Raw genomic sequence first — 17,474 nt, 5'->3', positions numbered from 1 at the left:
GTATATGTAAGTAATAGTCCCTCAAAGCAAACAAAAGCATGACTGGCTGAGGTCTCCATGTGTATAAGCATCAGCTTGATGGAAACAACAATCATTATATAAGATAACATGGTTCAAAAATAGCTGCTACCTAAGCTTTAAACTGTACTGTTCTTCTTTCCAGTTCTCCAGCTCATGAGTGCACCTAAATGTAATCCCCTGAAGAGTCAGTGTCTGTGAGAGAACCTGAGAATTTTACAGCTGGACAGTAGAACCAGGTTTGAGTCTCCTCTCTCACCTAGAATGAAGACAGCTTTTCTTCAGACCTAAGAGCAGGTTCTGAGAGGGCCCCAGCATACTACATACAGTAACATAAAATCCAGCCACAAAGAGAAGAAAGGGTTCACTGTTCTCTCGCCAAACCATAATCCTCATGACAGGTGGCATTCTACTCAGTCATACTGAACACTCCACCCCCTCTTTACTCATCAGTGCCTTAAATTCCTTATATTTGTAGCAACCTTCACAACAAAGTATTAGAAGTATTTTCTTATTAGTTTCTTTGATTCAAATAGACTTAAAGGTTTCTTTCTAATAAAAGATAACAACAACAACTCATTGCTGGAACAAACTCACAGCTGACTCTCCAGGGGGTTTTCAGAGTCTGTAAATTATATCAGAAGCATCTGCCCATTTTTCTGGTGGATTTGAACCATCAGGAAAATGCTGTCTTTGGGTTACTAGCACAACTCTCTACTAGGCCACAAGAGTTCTCTAAGATAAATGCTTAAAAATGCCAGCCTGTAAGGGAAGTTTGAGGTAGGGTGGATTGGCATATGGTCTAGGTGGGGTGGCGAGGGCCAATATCGTTTCAGGCCTTGCTTGCAGCACATAGGAGGGTGAGGACCTCCATGTGTAATGGAGTAGAATCATGTGTAGTCCTTAGCATGATGAGATCCTAACCAAAAGGCCATGTGTGTCTAGTTGTTCAAATCTACCAGCAGGCCTGCAGGAGAAAGATGAGTAGTCTCCACCTACTAAGATGTACAGCCCTGGAAACACAGTGGATGGTAAAATAGGAGTTAATATCAATTCAACCACAGTGAATTTGAATTTTGTATTTTTATGAAAATAGATTGCCAGGCCTTTTTTTTTAATGGCACTACTGGGTAAATTCAAGTTGTCAACCTTGAGGTTTAAGCCTCAAGCTAGCTACTAGCAGTTTACCATCTATGCCGAAAGAATCCTTCAGTGAGAGATAAATGTCCCTTCCTGACTAATCTTTCTTCCCATCTTTGTGCTCTCAGCCAGCCAGGTGGTTGAGGATATATAAATATCCCTGGAATACATGAAGTTAGGAATACCTTATAATCCCTTACTTGTTTTATTCCTAAGTAAAAAAGCAGTACATCCTCTCTTAAATGTCAAACCACACAGACAAAAACCTCATAACAACGAACAGATAAACATTAGCAATCACGTGGCCTTTCTTGATCTATGATTCAGAGCATCATGCACATTATTCCCATTATAATTGCTTACTTCAAACAGTATAAATACTCAACCAAAATAGGCACTGTTTTTGTTTTCATTTTTAGAAGCTATCAAGTCGACTATTTTCTCAGGCCTTGACCTGCCAGGCTTTGCATCAGAAAGTTGGACAATGACTAGGGATGTTTGAAGAAGAATTGATATCTTTGAGTTGTGCTTGAGAGGAGTACTGAATATCCCATGGACTGCTAAAAGAACAAACAGGTTTGTCCTAGAGAGGGAAAAGCCAAACTGCTCCTGGGAGGCAGGATTCTGAAGCTTCATCTGACATACTTTGGACATGTTGCAAGAAGGGACCAGTCCTTCTAGAGGGTAGAGGGACAGTGCAGGAGGGGAAGACTCTCCATGAGATAGACTAATTCAGTCACTGGGGTGGTGTAGGTAAGTATGTCAGAGACAATAAAGTTGTGTCGCAAGTGATTCAACAGCATATAACAACAACATCAAATAGACAAACTTCATGAACAACAGAAACCTAGCCCTATCTTGGACCATCTTCATCATCTCCAACATGCTCCAACCTACTGTTGGTCAATCCAAGTAGTTTTCACTGACCCTCTGTTTCAACCAGCATAATATCTTTTCCCAAAGAGTAGTTAATCCTGACAATATATCTATCCAAAGTATTTGACTAAGGAAGGCAGAAGAATTGATGCCTTTGAACTACAGTGTTGGTGAAGAGTACTACATATGACATAAGATGTCAAAAAACCAGATTTATCTTGGCCAAAGTGCAGCCAGAATGCTCCTTATCGACAAGCATGGTGAAGCTTCATCTCACATGCTCTGGGCACTGTTGTTAGAAGAGGCTATTCCTTGGAAAGAGACATAATGCTTAGCAAGCTGGAGAGTCAGAGAAGGAGAGGAAGACCCTCAATGAGATGTTACAGTGACTGCAGCAATGGACTCAAGCACATCAGAGATGATAAGGATGGTGCAGGATAAAAGGCTTCAGATCTGTTGTTCATAGCGTCTCAGCGAGCTGTACTCAACTTGATGGCACCTAACAACAACAATGTGAGAGGAAGTTTCCCATCTTTGCTGGCCTTCTAAATAGGTATGGGTCAGCACAGGAGAGGAAGATATTCAATGAAATGTATTGATACACTGCACAGCAGAGATTTTGAGGATGGTGTAAGATCAGGCTAGGTTTTGATCTGTTACACACAGGGTCATTATAAGTAAATTCAATGAAACCTAACAACTGAGAAACAATTATAATTGAGTGCTGTTGCTCCAGTCGCTGTGTCAGTCCACCTTGCTGAAGGTCTTCCTCTCTTTTGCTGACACTCTGCTTTTCCCAGTAAGATGCTTATTTCCAAGGCATCTTAATAACATGTCTAGAATATGAGAGATGAAGTTTCACCATCATTTCCTCTAAAGAGCACCTTGGCAGCACTTTCTCCAAGGCACATTGGTTTGGTTTTTGTTGGTGTTAGGTGTTATCCAGTCATGTATAACTCATAGAGATCCTATGAATAAAAGACCTGAATTCCATCCTATAAATTTGTTCTTCAGTCCATGGGATATTCAGTACTCCTCTGTAACAACACAATTCAAAGGTATCAATTCTTCTTCTGTCATATCCTTATATACTTTCAAACACATGGATGTAACTGAAAAAGAACATGGTTAAGATCAGGCACACTTTAACCTTTAAACTGATACCCATGCTCTTTAACACTTTGGAAAGGGTCATGGTACTTGACAGCAGATTGTTCCAAGGCAACATGTCTTTTGGTTGCTTGACTACTTTTACCATAGGTGTTGATTCTGTGACTCCAAATAAAATGAAATAAATTATGATACCTTGTCTGAGACGTCATTGGCAAATGTTTTTCTCAGTCCATTGGGGTTTTTTCCCCCTATTGGAAATTTTTTTGATGTACACAGGGACTTAATCTTTAGAAGGTTCAATTCATCAATGTTATCCTCTCCTGGTTGTTAATTGCTGGCTACATTTGCTAGCCTCTTTATACCACAGGTGAGGCCTTCTAAGTTTTGTCCCATTTTGTCTCTGGCAATTTTTATGTTTGGAGGCTTTACCACTAGATCCTGATCCATCTTGAGTTGATTTTTAAGATGTGAGATGTGGGGGGAAAATTTGCCAATGAAATCTCAGACAAGGGTCTCATAACAAAAATTTACAGAATACTACAAGGCCTCTACATGGAAAAAGTCTGATAACTAATTTCCAAAATAGGAAAAACACATGGAAAGACCTTTCATGGAGGAAGAAGACATTTGGATGGTGAACAGACACATGAAGAAATTTTCAAAATCATTGGCAATGGGAGAGATGCAAATCAAAACTACAATGAGATACCATCTCACTACAGTAGCAGTGGTAAAATCTAACAGGACAGCAAGTAACAAATGTTGGTGAGAGTGTGGAAAGGTGGGAACTCTCATACACAGCTGGTGGGATTGTAAAATGGTACAACCACTCTGGAAAGCAATTTAGTGTGTCTGCAAAAAGCTAAACATAGAGATACCATATGACCCAGCTATACTATTGCTAGAAATATACCCTGAGGAAAACAGAACTGAGATTCAAACTAATGTTCACACATTGATAGTTTCTTGTCAATGTCCTTTTAAAAAGAATCTTTAGCAAGATTTTACTTGCATGTGGTATTAATGATACTGATAATGCAAGTTCAAATTGGAGCTAAAGAAAATGAAAACAAGTCTTTCAGAGGCAAAATATGACCTTGGGATTACGAAATGGATTTTAAAACTACCCAGTAACAATAGAACAATAGCAAAAACATGGAAAAAGCCCAAATGTTCATCAACAAATGACTGGATTGGGAAACGATGGTACATTCATATGGTGGAATACTATGCAGCACTCAGGAGCAATGATTTTGAAAACGTACTATGTAACATGGGAGAGGCTGGAGAGCATTACTCTAAGTGATCTAACTCAAGTAGATAAGAACAAAAACTGAGTAAGACCATTATTGTAAAAACAGAAGGATAACCAGTAAGATCTATATGGACATACAAAGAGGGAAAGGGAGGGGGTGGGCGAAGAGGTAAAATCACGGGTTGAAGAGTTTGGTGGGTGGAGCGAAGGTGTATGGGGGATATGTACATGAAGGAAATGTAATTTTAAAATTGATTAGATAGTTGACATTTTCAGCAAAAATTTTTCTCCATCTATCATGTTATCTATTGGTCCAGTGGTTAGCATTTCTGTTTTCTTGCTGTTGAGATATAAGCTATATTGATTGAAGGCTGTAGTCTTTAATCTTCTGCAGCAAGTGCTCCTAGTCCTCTTTTCTTCAGTAATCAAAATTGTGTCTCTGCATAACACAAGTGGTCTGTGGGTTTTCCTCCAATTCTGATGGTATTTTTTTCTTCATAGCTTTTCTCCTAGCTTTTCAAATGATTTGCTCAGCACACAGACTGAACAGGAATGGAGAAAGGACACAACTCTGACTCACACTTTTCCTAACTTTAAAACATGCAGTGTTCCCTTGTTTGGTTTTGACAGTGACTTTGTGGTCAAGTCATAGCATCTGTATAAGCATAATCCACTCTTCTCCACATTAGCCATAATTTGTTGTTATCCCACTCTTCTCCACATTAGCCATAATTTGTTGTGATCCCACTCTTCTCCACATTAGCCATAATTTGTTGTGATCCATAAAATCAAATTCCCTTGCATAATCAGTAAAATACAAGTAAACATCTTTCTGTTTTCTGCCAAGATCTATCTGACATCAACAATGATACAACTAGAGTGATGGCCTCTTCTAAATCCAGCCTGACTTTCAGGCAGTTTCCTGTCAATGTCCTTCTCCAGCCTTTGAAAAGTAAATGTTTAGCAAGATTTTACTTTAAAAACTATCGCAAAATATATTTGATGCATTAAATACTAATGACTGAAGGAAGACAAGATGAGTTGTGGAATGATATTAAGGATTATCATCCATAAAGAAAGCAAAAAGTCATCAGAAAGACAGAGAAAAAAGAAAAAACCAAAATAGATGTCAGAAGAGACTCTGAAACATTTCAGGAAGTAGCATATGATCAAGAACCAAAGGTAATGAAGGAAGAAGTTCAAGGTGCACTGAAAGCACTGGCAAAAAATAAGGCCCCAGTAACCTCTGATGGTGGCTTGGTGATAAGGAGTTGTACTGTTAACCCAAAGGAAAGCAGTTCAAATCCAGAAGCTGCTCCAAGGGAGAAACATAAGTAATATCATGTGATTTACAGTCGCTGCAAACCCATGGAGGGTAAATCATGAGTCAGTTCCAATTGGGTGGCACATGGCAACAATGGGAACTGATGGAATATCAATTGCTTGGAAATTAGTTAGAGCCTCCAATCTTTAGGTAGTCAAGAGCAAACTGAGACACCAAGGAGCTTCTATTGTCCTTAACCCACAGCCATCAAGTCAATTTCAACTCATAATGACTTTACAAGACAGAACTTTCCTACAGGGTTTCCAAGGCTGTAAATCTTTGTGAAACTAGACTGCCTCATCTTTCTCCCGCAGACCTGCTGTCCTTGACGTAAACAGCCAAAATTTTTACCACGAGGGATCCTTCAACTGTCCTTACCTTTTATTTACTCTCCCCCCACCCCAGAATATTCCATCCTTACAGCAACTAGTGTCTCTAAATTTAATCCCTACCACAAATGACAGATGATACAAGTGACTCACACAAGTTTAAACTACAAATTAATGGGAAAACTGCCATTAGATATTATTCTCTACTAACTCTAATTTAATACTCCATTATCTGTGGAGGTGGAAGAACAGAGTGGTTAAAAGTACTAAATCTTGAGTCAAATCCTGCTGGCTTCACCACTTCAGAACCGTGATCTTTAATATTAAATTCTGTCCCTTGGTTTCCCCCTTTAGAAAAGTTGGGACAATAAGGGTAGCTCTGATGGCATGTATATTCCTAGAAAACTACACTGCTGACCAAAAGACCATCTCCAGAAGTTTGAATGCTCCAGCACTCCCTTTACCATTTACAGCTTTGGAAATGCGATGGATGGAGCATCAGTGTGGGTTGAAACTCAACACCACTGAGTTTGCGTTTTTAAAAATCTCATTACAGTTTTGAGGTAAGATGAAATGAGTTAAACACAAGCTGGCGGTGCATTGTCTGGTACACAGTAAGCTCTCTAACTTTATCCAACCTTATAATTTATAATTATTAAACCAAGCCTTTCTTATGTCCACATAATAACTTAAACATACTCATTCACATTTGTCCTTTTTAGTTACTGTCTTACGGAATCAAGAAATTTCTGCTGGCTAAGAAATAAACATGCTTAACACAGTTTATGGTTTTCATTTACTTAGACTGTTTCACTGGGTCAAGTTCAAGTGCAAATAAACTGAATTTTAAGGGGAAAAACTTGTGACAGAAAGGAAACCAGAACTTAAAGAATATTTCTACTTGGTGGAATGACTCTGTGAGGTTAAGTGCACAATTGAGCTGAATTTCTCCTCTCTGGGATAATTTTTTCCAACACCAACAACATAGTCTATGCATGGCTGTGGCTGCATTCTAAGCTATAATAGCAAATACATTATTTGCTCCTCTCCCACTGCCACTTTGGGCCATTACACACAACATTTACTTACACTGCCCTTGTGGACTAGTGGTTCTAGTAGTCAACAGTAAGGTTTTGGCAGCTTCACAAAAGTTCAGTGGTTAAAAAAAAAAAAAAAAGGAAGAAAGAAAAAGGGGGCTAGTGGTTCAAATTCACCCAGAGGATCCAAGGAAGAATGAGCAATTTACTTCTGTAAGATTATAGCCAAGAAAACCCTGTGAGGCAGTCCTCCTGTCACATGGGGTTCAGAATGAGTGGGCTACGACACTTAACAACAACCCACAGGAACTAACATTTCCGCAAAGAAATTTTCATCCAAACACTTCAGATCTCAATATTACCAACAATGGCATTACCTGACTTCCTATTAGACAGCTTCTCAAAATAAACATGGTAAAGACAACAGATCATACATTAGGGTCATCTACCATAGAATTCTAGGCTTATTGGATATAGGGAGGAAAACAATAGTGGGGGCGGTTTCAACGCTTGTGCAAATAAAGGAATTTTAGATATCTGAAGACTGAAGTGATGATGAATAAGCTATATACCTGCCTTAAACAATACTTGAATAATACTTTGTTGTTTGCTCTTTAAGCTAATTCATTCCATAAATATTTTAATCTATAGAAAAGGTACTCTTGCCTCTGGCATTCTTAATTACATACATTAAATAAAGATTTGTAATACTAATCACATTTAAATGCATATTTAATCTCTCCCAGCTATGCTGGGAACTCTGGTGGCCTAGAGGGGAGGGAGTTGCCCTGCTAAACCAAAGGTGGTGCCTCTCTGGTGGTTTGAATCCAACAGTGGTTTTATGTGAAAAAGATGGGCCAACTCCTCCTGTGCAACTCACTCATCTCGGAGTAGCTTCTGACTAGCTCTATGGTGCAGTATGTACTGCACATGGGATTGATAATGAAGAAGTCAGTGGTTTGAACCCCCAGCTGCTCCACATCAGAAAGATGGGCAGTTTCTTCCCACAAGGATTTTTAAAAAATCAAACCAAACTTCCTACAGTTGAGTGGGTTCAAGCTCTTAACAACCTTCTATCAGGTTTCTATGACTGTAAATCTTAACAAGAATTTATCCAGCTCTCTCCCTTGAAGAACCTGATGGGTTCAAACCATCAGAAACACGGTCTTTGGTTAACAGTGAAAAACCCCATGGACTAAGCCACCAGAGCTCCTACAACCTTGGAGGGTCACTATGTGTCAGTAGCAACTTGACAGCGGTGGGTACTAATTATGTGATTTTGAACACAAGTTCATCTTCTTAATACCTTGTATTCTCGGGGTTTGCGTATTTACTTATTTGGTGGTGGTTGTTCTAAATAAAGAATAAAATTCTACATTTTTTTTCCATCCCAGAGTTGCTATGAGGAACAAATGAGAGATTACACAAGGCAGCATCTGGTCAACACTGGCTCCTCTATTCAATCAGCAGTCTTACTGCCTCAATTCACACTTGGGTTTCTAAAGCTGTCTTAAGTATATTCACTGGGTGATGTGAATTAACACAATCTCACTTGCAAGAAATTAGGTAAAAAAAAAAAATACCCACAGAAGATGTGGTGAGTAAAAGTTTTAGCAAAGATGTGAGCTGTGATTCACAGTACTTATGCTGCATTCTCGTTCAGTTTTTACTGCCTTACATCATAGCTATGGCACAAGTAAATGTGGGGGAAATCTCAAAGCTGTTAAAGCAGTATATAAAACACCAAAGCCTGGAATCCAACTTCAACATTTATAGAGAGTAAAACTGGTGGCAGGCACCCTTGACCTCCTCTAGCTTCAAAAGTTAACAGCACAAGGCTGATTCCTGAGGCTGAGGGCAGACGTACTGTACCTCCTCCCTCCAATCTTTTTACCAATTCTGATACCAGCTGTCCCTTCTCTGTCACTCTCTATTTCTTTATTAGGTTCATTAATTTGCTGCAGTGGACATACTGGACTTTAATACTCACGATTCTGGAGTTCGCTGAGGAAGTAAAAATGTTCAAGAACAACTCAGGGTGCAGTTTTTCAGTCAGAACGGCTTCTCAGACATGGCTGGAGGTAGGCCTCTCTCAGACTCACTCTCGGCCAGGCCTCTTCCCTGTTTTAGCAGGAGTTACACAGCTGTTTAGCTCCACCTACAAGTGCCTGGAGGCACCCAGCTCTAAAGGGCACACCTCCCGCCCTGTCCAAAGACTAGCTTGTTGGAATGTTCAGTGAAGTCAGCTTGGATTGACACAGCGACTGCAACAATGAGCTCAAACACAGCAGAGGCTGTGAGGATGGCTCAAGACCAGGAAGTTTGGGGTTCTATTGTACAAGGGGTCACTGAGAATTGTAATAACTTAGTAATAACATCAAGCAAGTGCTCTGTAAGGACAAGTATGTCCTTGGTTTCCATTCAAAATCTGAGCATCCGAACCCATAAACAAACCCAGTACTTTGCAAGCCTTCAAAAGTTGCTTTGATCAACACAAGCTCATTTCTTTTTCTCTTATTCCCTTTCTTTGGTGTCACATGATTCAGTTGGGGGCAACGCACCTGCAGTCATCCAAGCAAGGTCAATGGGTACCAGTTGTAGGCTCAAGCATTAATGCACACCTTCCTGTACTTCAGACTGGCCCGGCCCCCTGGGCTAGGTCCACTGGCTTCAGTGGATCGGGGCCAAACTCTTTCTCTTCTTTGTTGCAAATTCCTAACTTCCACTCATCTGTTCCACTCCTGATGTTCACTTCAACTCGCATACCTGACTACTTGCTGACTCCCTCTGACATTTAGTCTTCACTCACCATAATCACAGTGGTTTGACTCAAAGTCACTTTCCTTCGGGACTGTGAGGTTATAAACCATATGGGAGGAGACTATATCGAGCTTTCTCCCTCAGAGTCTCAGGTGGATTCAAACTACTCATGGTCTTTTGGTTAAAAGCATAACTGTCTATTGACATGCAGGCCTCAAAGGGATATTTTCTGATAACCACTGAGCTTTGCTGACTAGATGTCTGTCAAGTCAGTCACTGCTAAAGAGGCAGAAGCCGCGCACAGCTGCTCCTCCAGGGGGTTTTCGGGCACTGTAAGTCACAAGGGCAGTGTTGGATTTAAATTGCCTACCTTTGGGTGGCAGAATCTCCTTAACCACTGGACCATCAGAGCCTCCATGTACAAATCCTGTATTTGTGATTCAAAAAAAGCAAAAGCCATTTTCTCTTTCAAGTAGTTCATTTACGTACAGACTAGTTGCTCTCCCACCAGTGTTTTTGGGTCAACAAGTATTTTCAAATATTGATTTCTGGACTGAAAATATTCTTGTTAAAGTTTAGGTCTTTTGACCTAAGGGCCCCAATATTCTACCTACAGGATTAGTGGATTGAAACAGACAGTAAGTGTTTCTTTTGAGGAATCCTAGTTCCTCATTTAGTGAACTGATGCAAGCATTGGCTAGAGGTTACAGGCTCTCTGTATACCTATGGTACCCAATATTCATTCCCATCACATAATTTAGGTCCATTTTTTTAATGCTACATAGAAGAAATAGTCCCTATTCATGGTACAATCCAATAAACACAAAATTCATTTAAAACATTGCAATTTCATCTTCTCTTCTCATCGTGACCACCTTTTCATTCATACATACAGGGCCTTAGGCCACTGGCTGGGTGGAACCAGAAGGTCCAGATGTTTATCAACAATCTAGTTTAAACAGCCTAGTTTTTGCCCCAGGACACCCCAGATGCTGCTGTTCTTCCTTCAGTTGCAACAGAACATGCCTCACTTTTCTTTCAGTATTAGAGATAATGATAACTGAAGTAATTATGTAAGAACAGAAAGTTTCATTCACCTGCCCCTTTCTTTGGTCTTCCCATTGCTTTCATGAAGTCTGGATGAGGAATTTCACTTCTAGCTTTAAAAAAAATGGTATACAGCAGGGGTATCAGATCACCTCATCTAACTTGACAAGGGGGACAAAAGGCTGATTTCTATGAGGCAGAAAACTGACATACCTCCTCTCCAAGAAATTGCCTTGTAGTGAATGTCTAAGATGGCTCATTTCACTATGGATGCCAACTCTTTCTCCCAGAGCCGTTGGAAGGTTCAAACTGTCAACCTTTCGTTTAGCAGTGCAACACTCTAACCAGCACACCACTAAGGCGCCTAAGATGGCTCATTTCAAACCTAGCAAGATAGCATTTCAAACATAGCAGGATGGTAGGCTTCCCAGTCCCATGTTTTGGTCCTGGACACCTTATTTGAATGGACCCACTTCCACAACAGTACCAAGAACCATCTTTGTATTATTAGCAAGTGATCTAAAACCCTTAACAGGCAACAAGCACCTCATCTGCATATTTGATGAGAATTAACAAACCATGGCTGTTGGGGCTTGTTGTTGTTATGTGCCCTCAAGTGGACTGTAACTCACAGCAATGAGTCAAAAACTCATGCAAAATAGTTCTGAACCCTGACCTATCATGAGCCAATCTCACTGCCTCTAACACACCTACCCTATTGTCTCAGTTACTGTGTCAATCCATCTCATCTGAGGTCCTTCTGTCCTGTACTGTCCCCACACAAGCATGATGTGCTTCTCCAAGGACTGGTCCCTCCTGGCAACATGCCCAAAATACGTGACACAGAGCCTCAAAATCCTTACCTCTGAGGAGCAAACTGATGCAGTTTGAGGCCACCAGCTGCTCAGGCAGGAGAAGGATGGGCAGTCTTTTCTAGTATAATTTACTGCCTCTGAAAACCCATTGGATGGTCAGCTATGAGTCAGTTCTGACTCTATGGTATACAAAAATAACGATAAGAACAACATGGCCTGGACCAGGCCTACCTTAGTCTCTAGATTGACATCATTGCTCTTTAGTATTCTAGAGCGTTCCTTGACTACAAATTTTCCTAATGTAATAATACATCTTTTGATTTCCTGACTGCTGGTGTCAAGATTGTTAATAACCTCAATTTCTCCTCTATCCATCATTGTACTGCCAATTGTCCCAGTGGTGAGTGAGAATTTTCTGGTTTTTTTTACATTGAGTTTCAATCCATACTGAAGTCTACAGTCCTTTACCTTCTATAGCAAACAATTTAAGTCCTCCTCAATTTCAGCAAGCAAGATTGTGCCATCTTCATAATGCAAAATGTCAATGAGTCTTCCTCCAGTCCTGATGCCACATTCCTCCTCATAAAGTCCACGCTCCTAAATGACCTTTTCTACATGTCAATTGAAAAGGTATGCATTCCTTTCCTGATTTCAATCTATGCAGTGTTTCCTTTTCTGTTCTGATGACTGCTTCATGGTCCAAGTATAGATGTCTCATGAACACAGTCATGTGTTCTGGAGTTCTCATTCTTTTCTCCCCTCCCTTGTTGAGTACCGTCGAATAGGATCTGACTGGCACAGGAGGAAAGTGGCTCTCCTTCTCCAGCAGAACATCTCATGGATTCGAACAGCGTGCCTTCAGAATTGTAGCACACCCATTCTTCTTAAGGTTAGTCACAATTTGTTGTGATTCACACAGTCAAATGCCTCTGCCTACTAAATGAAATACAGATTGACATTCCTCTGATATTCTCTGCTTTCAGTTAAGGTCCATCTAACATTGGTGATAATGCCCCGGTGCCACAGCCTCTTCTAAACCCAGCTTATATTTCTAGTAGTTCTCTATTGATGTATTGTTTCAGTCATATATTTTTTTGTAATCTTCAGCAGGATTTTGTTTGCATGTGATATTAATGATATTGTTCAATAATTACCATACTCTGTTGGATTACCTTTTTCTGGAATGGGAATAAATATGGATCTCTTGAAAACAGTTGGCCTGGTAGATGTCCTCCAGGTTGTAAGGCCATATGAAATCAACCCATCATACCACAAAAAGATGTCATTTTCTCATTTTGAATTTGACCACATGGCAACATTTTGGCACCAAAGTCTAGGATAATTCAAGAGGATGGATTTCCCACCATCATCAAGGTAGGCACAAACTTCTAAATGGTAAGTGAGAAGATGGTGTGGGATCTAGGGTGGACAGTAGTAGAAAAGGCTTAGACTATGGAGAGAGGCATTCTGTTTTCTTTTATCTCTACTCTGTTCAAGTAATAGAGAGCTCTAGTGCCCTCATGGTGAGAAGCAGTACTGTAATTCCCAAAAGCAATCTACTCCACAGAATAAGGATGGCCATCTTCTCCCATGCAATTTATTGTCTCTGAGAATCCACTGGAGTTATGGTTGGTTCCCACTCAACGGCATACAAAACCAAGCACCACCAATGAAGGTTTCTGGTTAAGAATAAAAAACCAACTTTAAAAAAGAAAATCATTCTTTTTGTCTCTAAAGCCTAAACTGTGGTATCGTCCTATTAGTGAGTCATGACCAGAATAGAACAGAAAATATCAGGGTGTTTAAACACACAAAACAGGTTTTATTTCAGGTGCAGACACAGAGCACTACACTGAGCTGTGGTCAAAATAATTTGAAAACATTGTTCTGAGGCACTTCACTGACTTATTATTCTGAAAATAAGTAGGAAAGTATTACTTACTCCATTCCCACAGTGACACTCTATTTTAAAAATCCATCACTGTGACACAAAAAAAGATAGTTTAAAAGGTGGATTACTGAAAGATTTCCTTCCCCTTTTGTAGCACTTTGATTCCAACTGACCATTAATAAACCCAGAAAAGTATTGCATTTTTAAGACAAAAACAACAGACATAAGAATAATGACTGGAGGACAGATGCAAAAGCATTTTGCTGACTCTGGGTATAATACATACCTAGCACACAACCCTGCACGGAGCATCATGTGGTTACTGTTATTCCCTGATGGTTTGTATTTTCAATGGTGACTTAACGAAGGGCTTTTGTTCTAGGCATAGGACTAGCAAATTTGGCCATTATCACCAACTGTCCAGTTGTGTTTATATGGGTCTCACAGTCAGGATTATAAATAACCAGAGATAGCATCTACATCCCCCATTCTCTATTTTTTCAGAAATGTATATTACATTACAAATAATTACTTAATTAGTACAGAACTAATTAATACTCATGACCAAACCCCTCCAGCTACCAGCTGAAAGATCTTACAAAACCCAACTTCTATGGACCTCTGATATTATATATGCATAAACTTAAGAATTTAATAGTATCTTGTGTTCCAGATGGCTTTGCAAAATTTCACACAGCTAAGGTTTTAAGATTGATGTCTTTAAACAACACATTCTAAGTAGTAAATTTTATGGTTGGAAATTTCACCAAGGATAGAAAATAAATGGCCCAGAAATAAACTCGAAGGCACAAATCCTTGCCCTGTAGCACATGAGCAGACCATTCCTGATCTATAACATCTGCAGATACGGCAGATACAAACTTTAAAATCAGTCAGTGTCAACGCACAGCAACATTATAGAGCAGAGCGAAGTTGCCCCTCTAGTTTCTAAGGCTGTGACTATTCACAGGATGAGACTAATTCATCTTTTCCCCACAAAGCAGCTGGTGAGTGTTCAAATCATCAACCTTCTGGTCAGTAGCCAGCCCCCAACATTACTCACTAAGCCAGTAGAGCTCCTTATCTTTATCAAGAAAGGGCTTTTTTCCAACACACCTCTGGGGAATTCAAACCATTAACATTATGGCTGGTAGTAAATACACTATCTAGTTATCCTAACCAGGGGCTTAAAAAACCCCTTGAAAACTATTTCTTATTATATTGTACAATTTTTATAAAACTTGCAATTATAATGGCTTCTTAACTGATGAGTCTTCTGGAAAATGAAGTCTAAGAGACAGGGACCCCCAAAAAACCTCACTTTGGAGCTAAGTTCTACTGTGTAACATGGGGTTGCCAGGAGTCAGAAACAATGAGGGGCAACAGGTTTGGTTTATTTCCTTTTTAGATTGTATCAATTAATTAGACACAAAGCTACTTTGCTGTATAAGAAATATTGGAGGCAGGGGACTCCTTACATTCTTGGCTATAGAGCTGAACACTAGTGAGATATTTAATGTCAAGAACCTCTGTCTCACTCATGGGCCCTAATTAAACTCAACACTGTTTACTAATGCATCTTTGAGTTCACAAAACTTGCCTAAACTCCTATTTTCTTAGATCTGAAGCTTTCTAGGCTTATATAAAGCTAAACTTCAGAAATGCTTACTTCTTAAAAACTTCTTTAAGCAAACCTTTAACAGCCCTTGTCATTAAGAAGCTGTCAGAATGTCTCTAGCCTTCCATAGCATTGGACTGGCTCCTGCCTACATTTAAAATAGAAAGGTTCTCTGTGAGTTCCCCACATGGGGAGCCAGAAACAGACAAAGTAGAAGAGTTACATAACACATTCATTTCCGACAGTTTCCCCTTCTCTCACAGGGGGGAATGCCAATACTTTTGCTTAATTGTTTCACTGAGAGACAAAATGTTGTTGTTAGGGGTTGCTGAGTCAATTATGACTCATAGTAACCCTATGAAGAACAGATCAGAGACAAGGGTAGAGAGAAAGGAATCTACATTTATTGAGTATGTAGGGAACTGTGGTGGCTGTTGCAATCCAAAGATACGTGGTTCGAATCCACCAGCTTCTCTGTGGTAAGAAGGTAAGAACTCTCCTCCTATGTGATTTACTGTCTCTGAAAACCCACTGGAGTCGGTTACGGGTCAGTTCTGACTCAATGGTACACCATACACCATAACAACAGTGGTACTAGTAGGCATCATGCTTGGAATAGTAGATCAGTGAAAGAGAAGATATTCAATAAAATGGATTGGCAAAGTGACTGCAACAATGAACTCAAGAGTGGCATCCACTTCCTAAACCACATGCCTCTGGAAACTCTATGAACTTTGAGAAATGACAACAGTTATAGAGAGGCTTCACACCTTTTGCTCTTAGAGTCACAATGAGTTGTGGCCAACTCGATGGCAATCAACAACATATCAGAAATTATTAAGATGTCACAGAATAGGGTAAAGTTCAGATCCATTGTTCACAGGACTGATCTGTTGTTGTTATTGTTGTGTACTGTAGGGTCGGAACCAACCCATAGCTGACCCTCTGGCAGGTATTCAGAGGCTGTTAATCGCAGTGGAGGATACTGCCTATCCTTCTCCCAAGGAGGAGCTGATGACCTCAAACTACATGCCTTTGGGATTACAATGCAGCTTCTTGCCACCAGGCAACTAGAGCTCCCATGGAATCCATGGCATAGAATAAGGTAAGGGTCCAGATTCAACAGGGTTGCCATAGTTATAGTCAACTCAATGGCACCTAACAACAATGAAACTTAAAGAAATGCTGGAAGTGCAAATGTCTTAATGCTCCACAACTAGTCAGAGCTGGTGGTTCAAACCCACCTAACAGTTCCACAAGGAAAAGACCAGGCAGTGTTCTTCCATAAATAAATTTCATGAGGCACTTCTACTCTGTCACATGGAACCACTGAATCAGAATCAACTCAATGGCACCTAATAACAGCAGAACTTAGTTTGGAGAGCTTGTTAATTAACTCCTAAATTCTATGGTGGTGGTTTTTGGTTTTATTTTGTTTTTTTAATGTAAAGTGAAGACAATATTTTCTATAATATTTCTTAAAGTACAATGCTGTCATGGATTGATCATGTCCCAAAAAATTCTGTGTTAGCTTGACTGGGCCATGATTCTCAGTGGTTTGGCAGTTAGGTAATAATCATTTACCATGGTGTTATCGGCCAATGATCACTAAGGCGTAGGAAGCAAAACCTTTATCCAGGTCACAGGAAGCTTGGTGAGAATATGGTCTGCATCACCTCTTATCATCTTCTCTTTCATATCTTCTTAACTTTTGTAAGAGTTAAAAGGTTAAAGAAGCAAGCAGAGAAAGAAGGATTTATACCTATAACAAAAGAGCCAGGAGCAGAGCATGTCCTGTGGACCCAGAGTCTCCACACTGAGAACCTCCCGTACCTAGAGGTTAGGGCCAAGATTAAGGCCAAGGAAATGCATGGAATTCTACACGGAATGACACGCCTGCCGATGCTGAAATGAAACAAGGAACTTACCCCAGAACCAAAAAAGAAAGAAATCCTTCCCTTAGATCTAGAACCTAGAATTTGGACTTCTATTCTCTTAAAATTGACAAAATAAATGTGTCTGTTTGTCATCTATGGTGATGGCACTGTTACAGCAACGCTAGATTACTAAAATACAGGCCCCACATCTAGCAAGTTAAGGATGTTAACTCTATTTCCTCCCTATGTTACTCTACTATTTCCTTGCAAAACTTGTTTATACTTATTCTTGTTTTTACTTGTTTTATTTTGTTGAGTTCCAAGCATTTTTACTTTTATGTGCTTCTAGACTTTTGTTTAGGTAAAATTATAAT

This window comes from Elephantulus edwardii, unplaced genomic scaffold (genome assembly GCF_000299155.1).
Source record: "Elephantulus edwardii isolate Elephantulus edwardi_28Jun2011 unplaced genomic scaffold, EleEdw1.0 scaffold00377, whole genome shotgun sequence".
NCBI classification, from domain to species: Eukaryota; Metazoa; Chordata; class Mammalia; order Macroscelidea; family Macroscelididae; genus Elephantulus; species Elephantulus edwardii.
The sequence above is the reverse complement of the archived record's forward strand: the minus strand, read 5'-3'. Positions refer to the sequence as shown.